Source organism: Sphaerodactylus townsendi, linkage group LG12 (genome assembly GCF_021028975.2).
Source record: "Sphaerodactylus townsendi isolate TG3544 linkage group LG12, MPM_Stown_v2.3, whole genome shotgun sequence".
NCBI classification, from domain to species: domain Eukaryota; kingdom Metazoa; phylum Chordata; class Lepidosauria; order Squamata; family Sphaerodactylidae; genus Sphaerodactylus; species Sphaerodactylus townsendi.
In genome coordinates, this window is record NC_059436.1 from 42,721,127 (window position 1) to 42,738,737 (window position 17,611).

The window sequence follows — 17,611 nt, forward strand, 5'->3', positions numbered from 1 at the left end:
TTGTGTGGGGTGAGGCAAAAGGACAGCAACAAAAGGATGAGGCCAACTCTAAATATAAAAGCAGCAAATAATTTAGAAGTCTTTGGAGTAGTAATGAGGCCAGCTCTCTCCTCCATTATACTTGCCATGCATCTAAGGGGAAAAATACCCAACTTTCATGAAAGGCGAGATGGATTACATTCAGCTCCTTCTCTTGGTCTTTTGCCAGAACTGCTGCCAGCTGTACCCCTTGGGATCCACAGCAAATAAACAAACAAACAAAATGGCTGTTGTGGGTCTGCCAGTCTGAGCTGTCATGGCCTCTTTGTTGTGCCATGGAGATAAACACATCTTACCACGGCATGCCACTGAAGATGCCAGTCACGGATGCAGGCGAAACGTTAGCTAAAACTACCCGTCCAGGGCCACACAGTCTGGAAAACTCACAACAGCCCGTCGATTCCAGCCATGAAAGCTTTGGATAATACAGACCAACAAAAATGGCCATAACACTGTCTACAATATCCTTTGCTCAAACAAAATCTGGGAAAAAAGTCAATCACATTTTAAACTGTTTGTAATCGATAAGATCATAAAGCAAGAGTTAAAGTTAGAACATGACTTTCATGGCATTCTGCCCAGGGTTTGCAATGAGGTAGAGACTGCAGCATCTTCCTTCACATTTACACGTTTCCCTGAAATTAAGACAGGGTCTTATATTAATTTTTGCTCCAAAGATGCGTTAGGACTCTTTTTTTTCAGGGGATGTCTTATTTTTTGTGCCCCCCCACATGACCAGATCAGCTGCGCCGGGGAATCTGTGACTAGGGCTTATTTTTGGAGTAGGGCTTATATTTCAAGCATCCTCCACAAATCCCGAAAAATCATGCAAGGGCTTATTTTCAGGGTAGGTCTTATTGTCGGGGAAACAGGGTACATAGCAGCATCATTGCTTCTAAATGTGTTGCACACTTTCTCTCAATATAAAATTCCTTGGGCAGGTAAACATCCAATGCTACAATTATTTCCCTATTGTTAAAAAAATGGATAGACAAAAGTAGTCAGAAACCGCTAGACAGCCAATTTGTGATGTCAGACATGAGCCTGAATGCCAACAGAAGAACAAAGGAATTATAAATAGCTTAGTGAGAGGTTTGGGGGACTTTTTGGGGCCATATACCCATATTTGCTTTTTCCACCAAGCTTTTGAGCATACTATGTCGACACTGTCTTGTCCACAACCCTAAAAAAAAACCCTCCCACATAAGTGAAAGTGGAGACGATAAAGGATGTATGTGCTCAAGTGCATCACCTGGACAGTGATATAAAATTGGTCCAAATCAAAGAAAGGGTTCCCACCCTGCCCATTTGGTTAACTCAGGAATGACCTTGTTTTGGGTTATTTATCAAGGCCAAGTCAAATGACCACCGTTGGTAATGCACTATGAGAGGATTTGTGCAAGGTATGGCAAATGGCTGAGCACTGCTGGGTTGGTTTCAGAGGTTCCCAAAACATACAACTCAGCCCATTTCAGCAACTTTCGACCAATAGAGCATAATAGTTCTGCTAAAAGTTTGGAAGTGCAATAACTGGTGAGATTTTCAAGGGAAATGCAATAACCAGTGAGGTTTGGAAATGCAAAAACCGGTGAGGTTTTCAAGGAAGAGGCACAGGGAGTTTTCCATTGCCCGCCTTTGTGTCACAACCCTGGTATCCCTTGGAGGTCTCCCAGAGGTATAGCAAAGGAGAAAAGCGTCCAGTGCACCAGTGCATCCTCCGCCCCCATGCCACCCCTCCATGCCCCCTCCGCACCTCTGCCACACCCTCGCTACACCCCCACAGGGGTGCACATGTGGTGCATCGCACCCCCTCCTGTCCCCTTGAAGCTACGCCTCTGAGGTCTCCCATCCAAATACTAGTCAGGGTCAGGGTTGAGAGTGTGTGACTGAACCAAGGTTACCCAACAAGCTTCCATGGCACAAGTGGGGATCAGAACGTGGGTTTCTCAGATCCTGGTCTGCCACTTTAACCACTACATACATACATACATACATACATACATACATACATACATACATACATACATACATACGTATGTACGTACATACACACATAAGCCTTTATCGGCATAATCAGAAGCAAATACTTATCAGCCCCATGTCCTCTGAGTACCTAGCACAGCAACCTGAGGGTCAGATTACCCAAGGTCTGATATTTGCTGATATTAGCAACTTATTACATATCTTTGATTTAATTGTTTAATATCTCTGTCCCTTGGCTTCCTGGCCGCTGCACCCAGCACATACCACTCTTCTGTGAGCAATTCTGCTCTCTTATGGCTAATGATCACAACTGCAGCTATCTGAAGGAACCCTCTGACTGCCACTTTCATTCACCACCTACTGTCTGAGGAGACAGGAAACCACTTATGATTTGATGCTGTACCTGAGGGAAGATGTTTCCAGAAGGAGTCTCCTGCTTTCCCTTTTAGCTTTCAAGCACACCTTCAGTGTATCTCAGCCAAAGGGCTGCATGCCGCATGCCACCTGCCTTGGCTTCTTGCCTGCAAATCACCGGGTTAGCTGTCGCTGTTTGCTGCACTGACATTTCTGTTGGTAAAGCCTCCCTCCCACCCTTGGAAGATGAGATCATCTTTCACTTACAAAGCAGAGGAGAAAGGGAGAGAACAGGCCAGCAGGAGCATGTCCGGTGGATGTGATGTTTATTCAGCTCAAGGACAAACTTTATCTGACTGAATGGAACCTGTTTGGTTTTTAATTAGCAGATTAGATTACGGGGCGGGTGTCCCAAGGGCCTGGCCCAGGGTCAGAGGATCACTCCAACTTGGCTCAAGAGAGGGGTGAGGGGAGGGTCTCGTTCCTAGTGTTGGGTGGGGATGTTGTGGCAGCTCACGGTGGCAAATGCCCTGCCTCATGATCAAGAGTACCCACTCTGCGTAGTGGCTAAGAGCAGGTGTACTCTAATCTGGAGGAACCGGGTTTGATTCCCTGCTCTGCCGCCTGAGCTGTGGAGGCTTATCCGGGGAATTCAGATTAGCCTGTACACTCCAACACATGCCAGCTGGGTGACCTTGGGCTAGTCACAGTTCTTCGGAGCTCTCTCAGCCCCACCAACCTCACAGGGTGTTTGTTGTGAGGAGGGGAGGGAAAGGATTTTGTAAGCCCCTTTGAGTCTCCTTGCAGGAGAGAAAGGGGGGATATAAATCCTACTACTACTACTACTACTACTACTACTACTACTACTACTACTACTACTACTACTACTACTACTACTTCTTCTTCTTCTTCTTCTTCTTCTTCTTCTTCTCTTCCTCCTCCTCCTCCTCCTCCAACCCTCTCTAATCCACATATGCACATACCTGAAGTCGCTACAGGAAACTTTCAAGGAAGAGGAAAATGTCCCAAAGAACAAGGCCTTGATGCTGAAAATGGGAGCTCCGTGTCACATGGCAGTGGCATCCTTCCTTTTTGTTGTCAATGCCTACTCAAGTGGTTCTCAATATGCAGCTCCCAAGCAGCAGTGGTCACAATTTCCATCAATGGAAAGAGCCACTTTTACCTTTATTCCTGGCATCAGGCCTGCTGCTCAAGGAGTCGTACAGCTTTTCTGTTCCACTGATATTTAGGGAAGGTCACTTGATAAAAGTATCATGAAAGGAGAACACCACCAAAAAATACGCCAAAACACCAGAAAACACCAAATACTAAAAAAAAAAAGTATAATGGAAGGAGTGCAATACCAAAAACAAAAAATGTAAACCATACTCTACAAGCCCTGGCAAGGGCTGACTGCTCTATCAAGAGATAGCCTTGTGGCCTGAGGGCAAACAGATAAAAAGTGTATAGGGGACATCCCTACAAGTTTAGCTTTAAGATGGAGTCTCCATTGTGAAGCCCCACCAGGAAAGGGCCTTGCCCACTTTCCTGAAACATCAGAGTAGGTGTCCAGAGGCGTGGCGCCAATGGGGCTGGGTGGGGCGTGACGCCCTGGGCATGCAGCATGGAGTGGGTGTTCCGGGGCATGGTGGAGCGTTCTGGGGGCATTCTGGGTTGGGGCGGGGGCAGACAGTGCTGCAACAGGGGCACAGGGCGCGTGCACGCCCCCGTCCGAGTTCCCCCTTGCTCCGCCCCTATAGGTGTCACATCGGAAACAGTACTTACAAGTGTCCCCATTGGTACGTTGGAAGACAAATGTGCCTCTTGACCCAGCGGGGGTGGGGGTGGGCAGGAGCCTGCTGGGTGCCCCACAGGCATGCACCCGGAGTCATGGGTGGCCCCAGCTCTTCCCTGCCCCTGCCTGCTCTGGCATTGCAAGCAAGGAAATGCTCGAAAGAGCAGTCGTCTGCTTTTTCGGTTTCCTTGCTTGCAAAGGCGAATGGAAACGCCAGAGCAGCCAAGGAAACGCCAGAGCAGCCATGGGCTGGGGCTGCTGTGGGAAATCTGGGAGGTGTGGGGGCGGGGAAGCAATCCGATGGGGAGCAGGTACCCTGGCTCTTCCCTGCCCCCATCTGCTTTGGAGTTACCACCCTAGACTTATACACGAGTCAATAAGTTTTCCCAGTTTTTGGTGGTAAAATTAAGTGCCCCAACTTAAACATGGGTCGACTTACACACAAGTATATATGGTAACAAGATTTTCAAGAATAAATAAAGCTGATTTATATGAAACCGGTGCACTGACCTGGATGGCCTAGGTTAGTCTGATCTCGTTAGATCTGTGAACCTAAGCAGGGTTGGTATTGGGTATTCCTTGGATGGGAGAAAATCAAGGAATACTAGGGTCATTACACAGAGGAAGGCAATGGCAAACCACCTCATAAGAACATAAGAACATAAGAACAAGCCAGCTGGATCAGACCAAAGTCCATCTAGTCCAGCTCTCTGCTACTCGCAGTGGCCCACCAGGTGCCTTTGGGAGCTCACATGTAGGATGTGAATGCAATGGCCTTCTGCGGCTGTTGCTCCCGATCACCTGGTCTGTTAAGGCATTTGCAATCTCAGATCAAAGAGGATCAAGATTGGTAGCCATAAATCGACTTCTCCTCCATAAATCTGTCCAAGCCCCTTTTAAAGCTATCCAGGTTAGTGGCCATCACCACCTCCTGTGGCAGCATATTCCAAACACCAATCACACGTTGCGTAAAGAAGTGTTTCCTTTTATTAGTCCTAATTCTTCCCCAGCATTTTCAATGAATGCCCCTGGTTCTAGTATTGTGAGAAAGAGAGAAATTTTTTTCTCTGTCAACATTTTCTACCCCATGCATAATTTGATAGACTTCAATCATATCCCCCCTTAGTCGCCTCCTCTCCAAACTAAAAAGGAAGAGTCTCCAAACGCTGCAGCCTCTCCTCATAGGAAGGTGCTCCAGTCCCTCAATCATCCTTGTTGCCCTTCTCTGCACTTTTTTTTTCTATCTCCTCAATATCCTTTTTTTGAGATCGCTTTGGCCACGACCTCAGAGACTGGACACAAGTACTCCAAGTGCTTGGTCGCACCACTGCTTTATATAAGGGCATGACAATCTTTGCAGTTTTATTTATCAATTCCTTTTCTAATGATCCCACAGCATAGAAGTTTGCCCTTTTCACAGCTGCCATGCATTGAGTTGACATTCCTGCATGGAACTACCTTTCAACTAAGGCGCCTAAATCCGCTTTCCTGGTCTCTGGCGACTGATAAGCACTGACCCCATGGTGGCGATGTAATGTGAAGTTTGGATTTTTTGCCCCTGTGTGCATCACTCTTTTACATTTTGCTACATTGAACTGCATTTGCCATTTCTGAGCCCACCTTCCACCTAATTTGTATCAAGGAGTCCGCTTGGAGCTCTTCAAGCAATCCTTGGTGGTTCTCACCACCCTACATAATTTGGTATCATCTGCAAACTTGGCCACCACGCTACCCACCCCTACTTCCAGGTCATTTATGAATAGGTTAAAGAGCACTGGTCCCAAAACGGATCCTTGGGGGACACCATTCCCGACATCTCTCCATTGTGAGAACTTCCCATTTACACCCACTCTTTGTTTCCTGTTTCTCAACCAGTTTTTAATCCATAGGAGGACTTCCCCTCTTATTCCTTCATTGCTGAGTTTTCTCAACAGTCTCTGGTGAGGAACTTTGTCAAAAGCCTTTTGGAAATCCAAGTAGACAATGTCCACCGGTTCACCCCTGTCCACATGCCTGTTTACACCCTCAAAGAACTCTAGTAAGTTTGTAAGACAGGATTTGCCTCTGCAAAAGCCATGCTGACTCTTGCTTTTCTACATGTTTTATAATGTTATCTTTAATGATAGATTCTACTAATTTACCAGGAACAGATGTCAAACTGACTGGCCTGTAATTTCCCGGGTCCCCCCTAGATCCTTTCTTAAAGATTGGTGTGACATTGGCCATCTTCCAGTCTTCAGGGATGGAGCCTGAGGTGACCTCAGCTGGTCACCTGCCTTGAAAACCCCATGGGGGGGGGTCACCATAAATTGGTTGCAACTCCTTGGGTCTCAAGCAGAAAAAAAGGTCTTTCTCCCAGAAAAAAATCACCACTTGAGATGCAAAGCATTTTTCAATCTGGGACCTTCTCCTTGGACGCGTCGACATTTTGATTGGTCCCGGGAAGGAAGCTGCTCCTCATCAGCTTTCAAGATGTTTGTATTAATTCCTGGCAAAGATTCTTCCAGCCCAGGATGGTCGGCCTTGGTTTGAAGAAGGTTTAGGGGTAAATAAAAACCCCAGGTGGGTGATCTCACTGAAAAAAAAAAAAACCCTGAGAGAACCGGTTCTCTGGCCCCACCTCTCCATTCAACGACCCACTGGGACCCTTCCAAATCAATGAGCCTTTGATCCCATGCTAATCAGCATGCATGAATCACCAAAATATAATCAAAAACAGTGCCTGCTGCCCATACTGACAATCGGCATCCTCCGTTGTCTAAATAAAGCTAAGAAGGAAGATACTGTGAACCTAAAAAGGAAGGTTCGCTGGTTCCCACAAGAAAGGAAGGAGCTGGTATGTTCAAGTGCACACATTAAGTCAGAGCATACATCTGTAAAATGTATATCCACTATACTGGATGGATATGAAAATAATCACATGCAATAAGATAAGTACTGCCATACATTTGATGGTGATCCCTGGCTCGAGAAAGGTCTGGCTAGCCTCAATCGGGGCCAAGGATTTTCCACTCCTGGCCTCCACTTGGTGGAACGATTTGTCTATTGAGACCAGGGTTCTGCGGGATCTGATGTCATTGCGCAAGGCCTGTAAGACAAAGCTGTTCCACTGGGATATGGGCTGAGGTAACTTCGGTTGTTCCATCTGTTCTTAGTTCTTTGGTTTGCTTATTTTTCCCACCTGATGTTTCTTCCTGGTCCATTATGGCATGTGTGTGTGTGTTAGCCTAAATACTAAAAAATACACACATTGCACTCTGGTTGTATCCAATCTTATATATTGATCTTACATATAATTAATCAACTTAACACTTCTATTTGTATTTACATTTCCTCCATTTTTCTGACAGAGTTCTTCAAGATACAGTATAACCTTTATAACTAAACCCGGCGTCCTCTGCGCCCCCGCTCAAGGCAGGCTCCGTGGTATACGGAGGAGCTTCGCCACATGAAACGGGTGCTCAGACGTCTAGAGCGAGTGTGGAGGAAATCTCGTGGCGAAGCTGCGCGAACATCTTATAGGACGTTTATGAAAGCCTATGAGATGGCGACGAAGGAGGCGAAGAGGGCCTTCTTCTCCTCCTCTCTCGCATCTGCTAGCTCTCGCCCGGCACAATTATTCAGGATAATTCGATCTTTGACCTGCTGGTCAGCTCCGCCAGGACCTTCCGGCCACCTTAACTACAATGAGCGAACTGGAGGCTCCCTTGCCGTCTTCAGGCCCTAGTTTGGCCCAGTTTTCCCTGCTCTCTGAAGCCGCTGTTGACAGGGCCCTGGCTGCTGTTAGACCTACTACCTGTCCTCTGGATCCGTGCCCTTCCTGGCTGATTAAATCGTGCTGGGAGGAGCTACGACCCCATCTGTTGAAGATCATCAATGACTCCCTTGAGCAAGGAGTCTTTCCAGATGGGCTGAAGGAGGCGGTGGTCCGCCCGCTCTTGAAAAGACCATCCTTAGATCCTGGAGATCTGGCCAATTACCGCCTGCCGTCGAATCTTTTCGTTTCTGGGGAAGGTAATTGAGAGAGTGGTGTTGGAGCAGCTTCAGGGCTTTCTGGATGACACATCGGCCTTCGATCCCTTCCAGTCCGGCTTCCGTGCTGGGCATGGGATGGAGACGGTTCTCCTCGCTGTCACAGATACGCTCCGTATGCAGCTAGACTGAGGCGGATCGGCGCTGCTGGTGTTGTTAGATCTCACCGCAGCGTTTGATATGGTCGATCACGACTATCCGCCTGGCCGCCTCCGGGGTTAGGGGCACTGTCCTTCAGTGGATTGCCTCGTTCCTCCGGGCGTAGTCAGTAAGGTGTGGTGTGGGGACAAAGCTTCCTCGGAGGTGCCCGCTTCATTGCGGTGTGCCTCATAAATAAAAAACATAAATAACCACTTAGTCCATTCAATTCCTGCCGATTCTTTTTTCAGAGACAAAGCTTCAGTTTCATATAGTCCATATTCCAATTCTGTAGGTTCTACATAAAAACATTTTGCATGTAGAGAACGTTTTTTGTGCGTCTTCCTCAGTATGCTAGTATATTCAATCACACTTCCAACAATTCTTTGAGGCTTCTAATGGGTATATCTGAAATTAAAGTTACACATATACTGAAATCAGAATTGCACATGTACATCTATCTTTCTTGCACCAGTGCAATTCTGATTTCAGTATATGTGTATATGTGTAACTTTAATATTCCACCAAGTAAGTGTGACAGGTTATTATGGAGTTCCAAAAAGGGTGATATGCTCTTTCGTTTCATATCACATTCTGAGCCGGTTGAAATATCACTGCAAAATATAATTTGGTGCTACGTCAGTAAAACTCAACTGCATATTCCCTCTTCCTGTTCCGTGCTTCTGTTTGTCCGCATGATCCAATCCCCTCTTTGCTGAGTTTACAACAACCGGATTTTGCTCCTACATCTCAGTGGGGCAAAGCACAGATTGCATAAACTGGAATTGAAGAGAGTGACTCAGGCCCTTGAAGGGAAGAAGAAGCATATTAGCCAGAGACTTGCTCAAATACTACAAAGAAGAAGAAGAGTTTGGATTTATATCCCCCACCTTTCTCTCCTGCAGGCGATTCAAAGGGGCTTACAATCTCCTTGCCCTTCCCCCCTCACAACAAACACCCTGTGAGGTAGATGGGGCTGAGAGAGCTCCGAGAAGCTGTGACTAGCCCAAGGCCACCCAGCTGGCGTGTGTGGGATTGTACAGGCTAATCTGAATTCCCCAGATAAGCCTCTACAGCTCAGGCGGCAGAGCGGGGAATCAAACCCGGTTCCTCCAGATTAGATACACGAGCTCTTAACCTCCTATGCCACTGCTGCTCAGTTGGCATGGTTTAGCTCCTCTCCTTCATTCTACAGTAATGCGATCAATTTATTTTAAACACTAGATTAGATCAGATTTAGGTTTATTAGGTTTAATAGGCTGATCTTCCCCTTTCAGGCTTGGGGAAGCTTACACCACACACATAAAATCACCTAAAATATTAAAACATTTCAATAAGTTGCAACTACATTAATCTAACATGATGAACATACTTTAATTCTGTAATGGGGGGAAATAGACTCACTAACAGCAAGATGGAAAAATGGAGAGAGGGGGAGGCAAGATGGTACTATGGATGCCTCAACTGTACGTCTGATGGAACAGCTCTGTCTTATAGGCCCTGCAGAACTGCAAAGGTACCACAGGGTCCTGGTCTCACTAGACAGTGTGACCAGATTGGGGCCAGAGTCAAGAAAGCCCTGACCCTGGTTGAGGTTAACTGAACTTCTCTGGGGCCAGGGACCACCAGTAGATTAGTACTCATAGACTGAAGTGCTCTTTGGGGAATGTACCAGGAGAAATGGTCCCTTAGGTGCATGGCCCCCAAACTGTTTCGGGTTTTATATGTAAATACAAACACCCGAAACTTGATCTGGTGCTCCACCAGAGCCAGTGCAGCTGGCGGAGAACTGGGTGAACATGTGTCCACCATAGGGTCCCCAATGCATTCTGGACCACATGGAGCTTCCGGAGCATGTCCAAGGGTAGTCCTGCATAGAGCAAATTTCATGACACTTGACACTTGAGATAGAATGTGCTTGTGGTGCAGAAAGAAAAAGGGTTTCACCTCCCACCTCCATATTCCTGACCTGAAACAACCTGGGGTGTACATGTGTGCACAGGTTGGGGAGCGGGACTCACAAATGTACATGTATCCCCCAATATGCCACACTCCCAGGACCACTGCAGCTGAGAAGGAAACCCCTTCTCTAATTCACACCACAGCGGCAATCTGAATTGGGCTCCACATTGATGGAAACTGAGAAGAACCTGCAAGTCTCATGTGACTATTGAACAGGACACAGACTCACGTGTGAAGAGATGCCTCACAGTTCTTTCTGAAACTAGCTGGCCTAGGAAGTGTGTGAGGCTGGTTGGGAGTGAATGAGCCAGCTGTCGACATTCTCATCCTCTCTGCAGCTTCCATGGTTAGCATAAGTATGCTGGTAGCTGCAACACTAATGTTCTTCTGCCAGGAGGAAAGGTGTGTCTGGCTCTCCCCTGTTGCAGAACCTTCCCCCTCTAAGGGTCAGAGGGGTTGTGCACACATCCCCCCCTCGAGGTGGCCGCCCCCCCAGCTGAGACCAACCATCTTAAATGCACCATTTCCCCCCAGCATAGCTCTGGCTGGTCCCATCCCATGCTTCATTCATGCCTGTGCAACAGAGTCTGGGGTTTACCGCTGTTCTCCACCCCTCCTCTTTAGAGGTTTCTCACCCTTCTACCAGAGCAGCACTGGAGTGACAGAAAACATTTTCCAAGCTTAATATTAGTTCCAGATGCTGGAAAGCCACTTCGGTATGTACCTCACCCTGTAAAAATACACATGCTCCTTCTTTTAAGCGCAGGGCCTGCTTCTACTATGACATAATCTGCTGGCTTGTTCGGCGCAGTTGCGTGCAGTTTGCTCATGCACACCAAGGCACACTCCTGCGGGCGAGGAGTGAGGCTCAGCCGCCTGGAACACTGTTGCACCCCTATTCCAGACTCATTCCCCTGACTTTCGTTCAACAAGTTCAGATGCAGTTGTGCTATTGTAAACATCAGGATACAGCCGCTCATTCTTGAGGTCGCTGGAAAGGTCTCGGTGTCTGCAACTGACCCAATGTACCCAGAAGGTCCTTCAAGGGGACTGTGCAAGCATCCATTGAGTGGTCAGCCTGCATCTGCACATAAGAACATAAGAACAAGCCAGCTGGATCAGACCAGAGTCCATCTAGTCCAGCTCTCTGCTACTCGCAGTGGCCCACCAGGTGCCTTTGGGAGCTCACATGCAGGATGTGAAAGCAAGGGCCTTCTGCAGCTGTTGCTCCCGATCACATACATGGGTATATTGTCAGTAGAGTGGAATAGCTTACTCCCTTACCCCTTTTCCACTGGATAACAGCTTGGTACATGCTCTCTGTTCATGCATGTGGATTCCCTTCTCCCTCACCTAGTTTGCTCTACCGGTAATTTTGGGTTACAGCTGATTCAGGCAAACTATGATTAGTGCTAACTGAGAATTGCTGCAGAATCATAATCTGAAACTGTAGAGTTTCAAACTGTAACTTGGTAGGCAATTCCTGCCTGGTGTTAAGTGTTGCTGGGGTGATCTGTACGTGAGAATAGACAAGAAAACCTGAACTGTATCAAGGAGTAAGATAATCTTTTTCTGATCAACTTTTTGCCTACAGTGATCAAATATTTGATCCTGGCTTTTACATACTGATGTGAAAAAGGAAAAAAAAAGCCATTAACAGCCAGGAGAAACTCGTGAAAAAGTGAAGAACTTTAATGTCATACAATCAAATAAAAGAGAACACACACGCTACGGTAACCAAACATAAACTTACAGTAACCAGGCAGAAAATTAATTAGGAGTGCTTACTTATAACTATACTAAGAAACCTAGCTATTTGCTCTAAAGCTGCACCCAAAGTATAAATCAGAAGGAACCAGTGGCCTATGGGGTCCAAATGGCGCCTGGAGAAAAAAAAAGTTCCAGGTGCACCCCCTTGGTGGAGGCCCGCTTACTCGCACAGCGCCTTGTACCCCTCACTCGCTTACCCCTTCCTTTTCCCACAGGCTCTGAGGCTCGGCTTCAGGGAAGTTGCCTCTCAGGCAGCCTGTCTCTATGACTTTCTTAAAAGAGCAATGCTCCAATGATTGCTTAAGCAATATTTGGAGCATTGCCCTTTTAAGAAAGTCTTAGTCAGAGAAACAGGCTGCCCGAGACGTGCTCTAGTTTTCTCTGAAGAAAGTGACAAGCACGCCAGGAGAAGAAACTTTGCCCCACACGCCTCCTCTCTCGGCTGGCTGCAAACAAAAAGATTTCTTGCCCTGACGTGCTTCCTGTCCCACCATGTGCCACAGCACAGATGGATAATTGGCCAAAGTGGAACATAAAATAAGTTACTATTAAATTATCATTAAATTACTATTATCGTTGATTTAATAGCTGCCAGTTCTTTCATTACAATTTGAGCCTCACCTATAGGAAGTTGTAATGCATCAGTATTATTAAAATAAGCTGTTATTACAGTTCTACAGTTCTACATTTATTCTACCACCAGAATATATAGCACGGGGTGAAGCTATGATATACAATCAAACAAGAAGATTCACATATTACTGTGAAGACTAGTGGCTTAATTGTGAAAGGAACTTTCATGGACTAGAGGCCACTTGGTCAGATGCACAAGGCTATCTTGCCTCTCATGTCCATGTTATCCTCAGTTCATGAATCTGATGAAGTTGGCTCAGGTCCACCAAAGTTTCTCCACATCACCCTTCTTTGATCATGTATATAGTTTCATCCCCAAAACCACTGCACAATTCGGCTCCCACAGCTGTTCTTGGGGATCAGATCCAGAATTTCATTCCTTTAAACATTAGAAGTCTTCTTCTAATCTCCAGCCCATATCCATAAACTTAGAGATATAGAGATAAAAGGCATACTGAGCTGCTTTATACAATTAGACCTATTGTTGCTCATCTTGTCCTGTACATGCACACACACATTAGTGATGTAAGCATGAGACATTTTCATTTTTTTTGTTACAGTACAGATTTGTCCTTTGATAATTCTTCCCGAATTTCTTTTGCTGCTTTTACAACATTTGAAATGGATTTCACATTTTCCCAGTATTCATACAGCATTTCCACTGATGTATTACATATCATTTTTACACTATTACACAAGAAATGTTAATTTTTACATGTAGATTACTACAAAATGTTATTTTGGACTGGGAAATGATTGCTACCACTTTGTCCCAAGAGAGGAGGGAGGGAGGGAGGGAGGAGGGAGGAGGGAGGAGGGAGGATGGATGGAGGAAGAGGAAGAGGAAGAGGAAGAGGAAGAGGAAGAGGAAGAAGAAGAAGAAGAAGAAGAAGAAGAAGAAAAGAAGAAAGAAAGAAAGAAGAAGAAGAGAAGAAGAAGAAGAAGAAGAAGAAGAAGAAGAAGAAGAAAGAGAAGAAAGAAGAAGAAGAAGAAGAAGGAGGGAGGAGGAGGGAGGAGGAGGAGAGAAAGGAGGAGGCGAGGAGAAAGGAGGAAAAGGGAGGAGGAGGAGGAGGAGGGGCAGGAGGAGGAAGGAGGAGGAGGAGGAGGAGGAGGAGGAGGAGGAGGAGGAGGAGGAGGAGGAGGAGGAGGAGGAGGAGGAGGAGGAGGAGAAGACTTGGTTTGATACCCCACTTTTTTCAACCAAAATAAGTCTAAAAGAAGCTTACAATTGCCTTTCCTTCCCCAAAACAGACACCTTGTAAGGAAGATGGGACTGAGAGAGTTCTGAGAGAACTGTAACTAGCCCAAGCTAGTCCAAGCTAGTCCAAGACCAAGCTAGTCCAAGACTAGCCCAAGCTAGATCACCCAGCAGGCTGCATGTGAAGGAGCAAGTAATCAAACCCGTTTCTCCAGATCAGAGTCTACCACTCTTAACCACTACACCATGCTGAAACTCCAGCATTCAAATCAACAGAGTGTCCACAAAATCCAGTAACATTCTAATACATAGGGAAAGGTACACACAAACGTCATGTGATCTTTTCTACTGAATGATCGCATCCATGATGTAGCATATACCTGTTAATTCTGAACCATATTCCCCATGAGCCAACTGAGAGTCTTAAAGATAATACACTTAGAGCCCTTTGAGCAAATGTCATGCACAGGTTTTAAACCTTTTGCATTGTGCAGTTTTGCTGACATTAATTCCTCCCCCTCCCAATTAGTGTCAGCCCCGGTTAGCATTTGGGTGGGAAACCAACAGGAAAATCAATGGTTGCTATGCAGAGGCAGGCAATAGGAAACCACTTCTGAACATCTCTCGTCTTACAGGGTCCCCATACAACAGCTGCGACTTGGCAGAACTTTCCACCACTATCACCACCACCGGACCCTTTTAAAGGGAGATGCCAAGGATGGAACCCGGAACCTTCCGCATGGAAGTCAAATGTTCTACCACCGAGTCACACCAGGTGTCCCATGGCACATCTGAGAATTCACATGGCTCTTAGCTAGCCCTCAAGAGAAACTCATCTGATTCCTTTGGCTTTATTTAGCTAATGTACTTGTGCGATGGTCTCCCCGGAACATGTCTGCCGCAATTAAACTTTATGAAAGGTAACAAAAAGTCCATCATCATCATCATCATCATCATCATCATCATCATCATCATCATCATCATCATCATCATCATCATCATCATCATCATCAAGCGATTTAATATAGCAGAATGAAATTAAAGGAAGGGAAAACCAGCAAGGAAAACAAAAGGTTCGTTTGTTTACAAATGCAGATATAAAACTCCTTCAGATTAAGTGGGAAAATGAATATGTTGGGTAATGCTGCCCTCTAGGTGCATTGGAAGGAACCTGACGACCTCTACATAAAGGTGGTTCTGGTCATTCCTGGAGGAACTCCATCAGTCCACAGACACCTTGGCAAAATTCCCCCTGGAACTAGGTCTGTTCTCTTAGACAAGACACAGACTGGTTTAGGGACACGTACAATAATAGATCTCCACAACTGGCAGCACACAGCAGCGTAAAGCTGCAGGAGGCCCACGGATGCCGAAGGAATAGAATATTGGAGGCACACAAACGGAATAACTGCCATATTGGGTCAGGCCAATAGCCCATTCGTCCTTTCACATCAAATGGATGATTCAGAAGAAGAGAACCCAGAGGGGAAAAAAAGGACAATTAAAGAATGAGTCATCCTTCCGCACTGCTCAGTCACTCCTTCCCCTCCAAAAGTCTGAGGAGTACTCAACAAAGATTTCATGTACTTTGCCATCTTGGGTAACAGCATTGAAACTCTGCTGAATGCCCTGACCTTGCTCTTTTGAGCACCGACAACAAGCTATCACCAGTCACGCAAAATGCCCTGTGCAGATGCTGAGAGGTACTCTGGTCTCCTTCCATTTCCTTCACAATATAGAAGGAAAGAACCATAACCTCTCATGATAATCAGAAAGTGCATAATTAAAACAGTGGTTCGGCAACTATAGCATCAGCCTATCTGCCATATTAGAAACCCTTCTCCTTTAGTATTCTGGGATATGGGGGGTCTGCATTTTAGGCTTTGAAGTTAGGATGTGAATGAGACAGACCAAAAAGAGATACCCTCCTTCTCCAGCAAAATGACTTTATGTATCTGAAGCTCTCCAAGTTCTGCCAAATGGCACCGGGAACTCTTCCAGTGTAGACAAACTCCAGCATGTTTACTGAACAGGAGACAATCAATCAATGAGGGACACTCAAATTGTGTTCTTTTTCAACAGGTAAAGTTTCTCTAAGACGTGGCATAGTGATTAAATGCTTGCACTGCCACTCACATGGTCAGGAGTTCGAGCCCCCTGTGGGTCAGATAACCTGGCAGTTGGCTCATAGTCAACTCAGCCATCCATTCATTTCTTGGTCGGTAAATGAGTACCTAGCTCATAGCTAGGGGGTAAAGAATAGCCGGGGAAAGCAATGGCAAACTACCTCACAAAGAGGCTTGCTTATAAAATCACTGCTCGCAGTGGTACCCCAGGGTTGAACACGACTGAAGGGGAGACTTTACCTTTACCTTAAAGTTGTTCTGGCTTTATCTTGGAGACCAATAGCAGCCACTAGGTAAGAAAAATGGGATTGTCTCCAGTAAAGAACATGTCATCTTGAAAGTCCGACAAGCAAGACAATTTGCCTACTTTGGCAAATAATTCATGTTTCTCTGTTGGTCTGTGAGAGGTTTTGTTCTCCTCTCCAATTGCCTGAGAACCCCAACCTCAGGGGAAGGACACATATTTATTACTACTGTTACAGAAAATAATAACAACAACAACATGAGAAGGTTACTAAATATCATGACCTGAATATCAATATCCGGTCACTATGGTGGTAATCGGCATCCTGGGCACCATTCCGAAAGTACTAGGGCGGCACTTGAAACACCTTCAAATCAACAAAATCAAAATCGGTCAGATTCAGAAGGCAGTCCTGCTGGGATCCACATGAATCCTATGTCGATACAGTACAACATCCTAGGCCTCTGGGTGGGTCTCGAATTGTAATGAAAGGCCAACAACCAGCTACTGAACTGGCAGCCGAGATATTAAACACAACAACGATAAACAACTATCAATTGCAAGCTAAACAATATTGAATATTTGATTTATATGTTCCGTCTGAAACTCTGATGCCTCTTTCTCTGCCTTGCCTGAATAACCGGAAATTGTGAGGGAAGGATCCAATATATAAACTGATATCCAAAGCCAGATAAACCAGAATAGCTTTGAGCTACTGTAAATGATAACATTACCAACTGCAATCATTCCTCCCCAATGAGGATATTCCAACGAGCACACACAGATAAACACACACACTCAAAAGCTAGCTGCCGTGCCCACATTGTTACAGTCATGACCACACCAAGTTGATGTACAGAAAGCCAGACTGCCATCCATATAGCTCAGTATTATTGAGAGCATAGGTGTCCAACTGGCGACCCTCCAGATGTTATGGACTACAGTTCCCATCATCCCCTGCCAGCATGATGGGAACTGTAGTCCATAACATCTGGAAGGCCGCCAGTTTAACACCTGTGGTTTAGAGAGAGGTCTTTTTCAGTATCCAATACCTGAGAGACATTAAACTAAAGATGTCAGAGACTGAATCTGGGACCTTCTGCATGCAAAAGCATAGTTCCACAAGGTAGCCATGTTGGTCTGCAGCAAAGTTCCCTGTAAGCTGCGTGGCCGTGCAGATATCAAATTGGTGCCAAGCAGATTAGGTGGCCGCAGTGCACGGGGTGTTCTTACAGGTGACTCAGCTCTACTTAGTGCGAGGGAACTTCCCTGTAGAGGCAGGGAACCATTAGAGGGACTATTGGTCTGCAGTAGAGAACCCAGATTTGAGTCCAGTA

General features: G+C 46.0%; 1 protein-coding gene across 1 annotated transcript in view; it reads right to left on the reverse strand.

Annotated features, from left to right (window-relative positions):
• ASTN2 (astrotactin 2) overlaps nucleotides 1–17,611 on the reverse strand; it is a 271,729-nt gene that overhangs the window by 106,835 nt on the left and 147,283 nt on the right. The gene's annotated exons all lie outside the window — the stretch shown is intronic.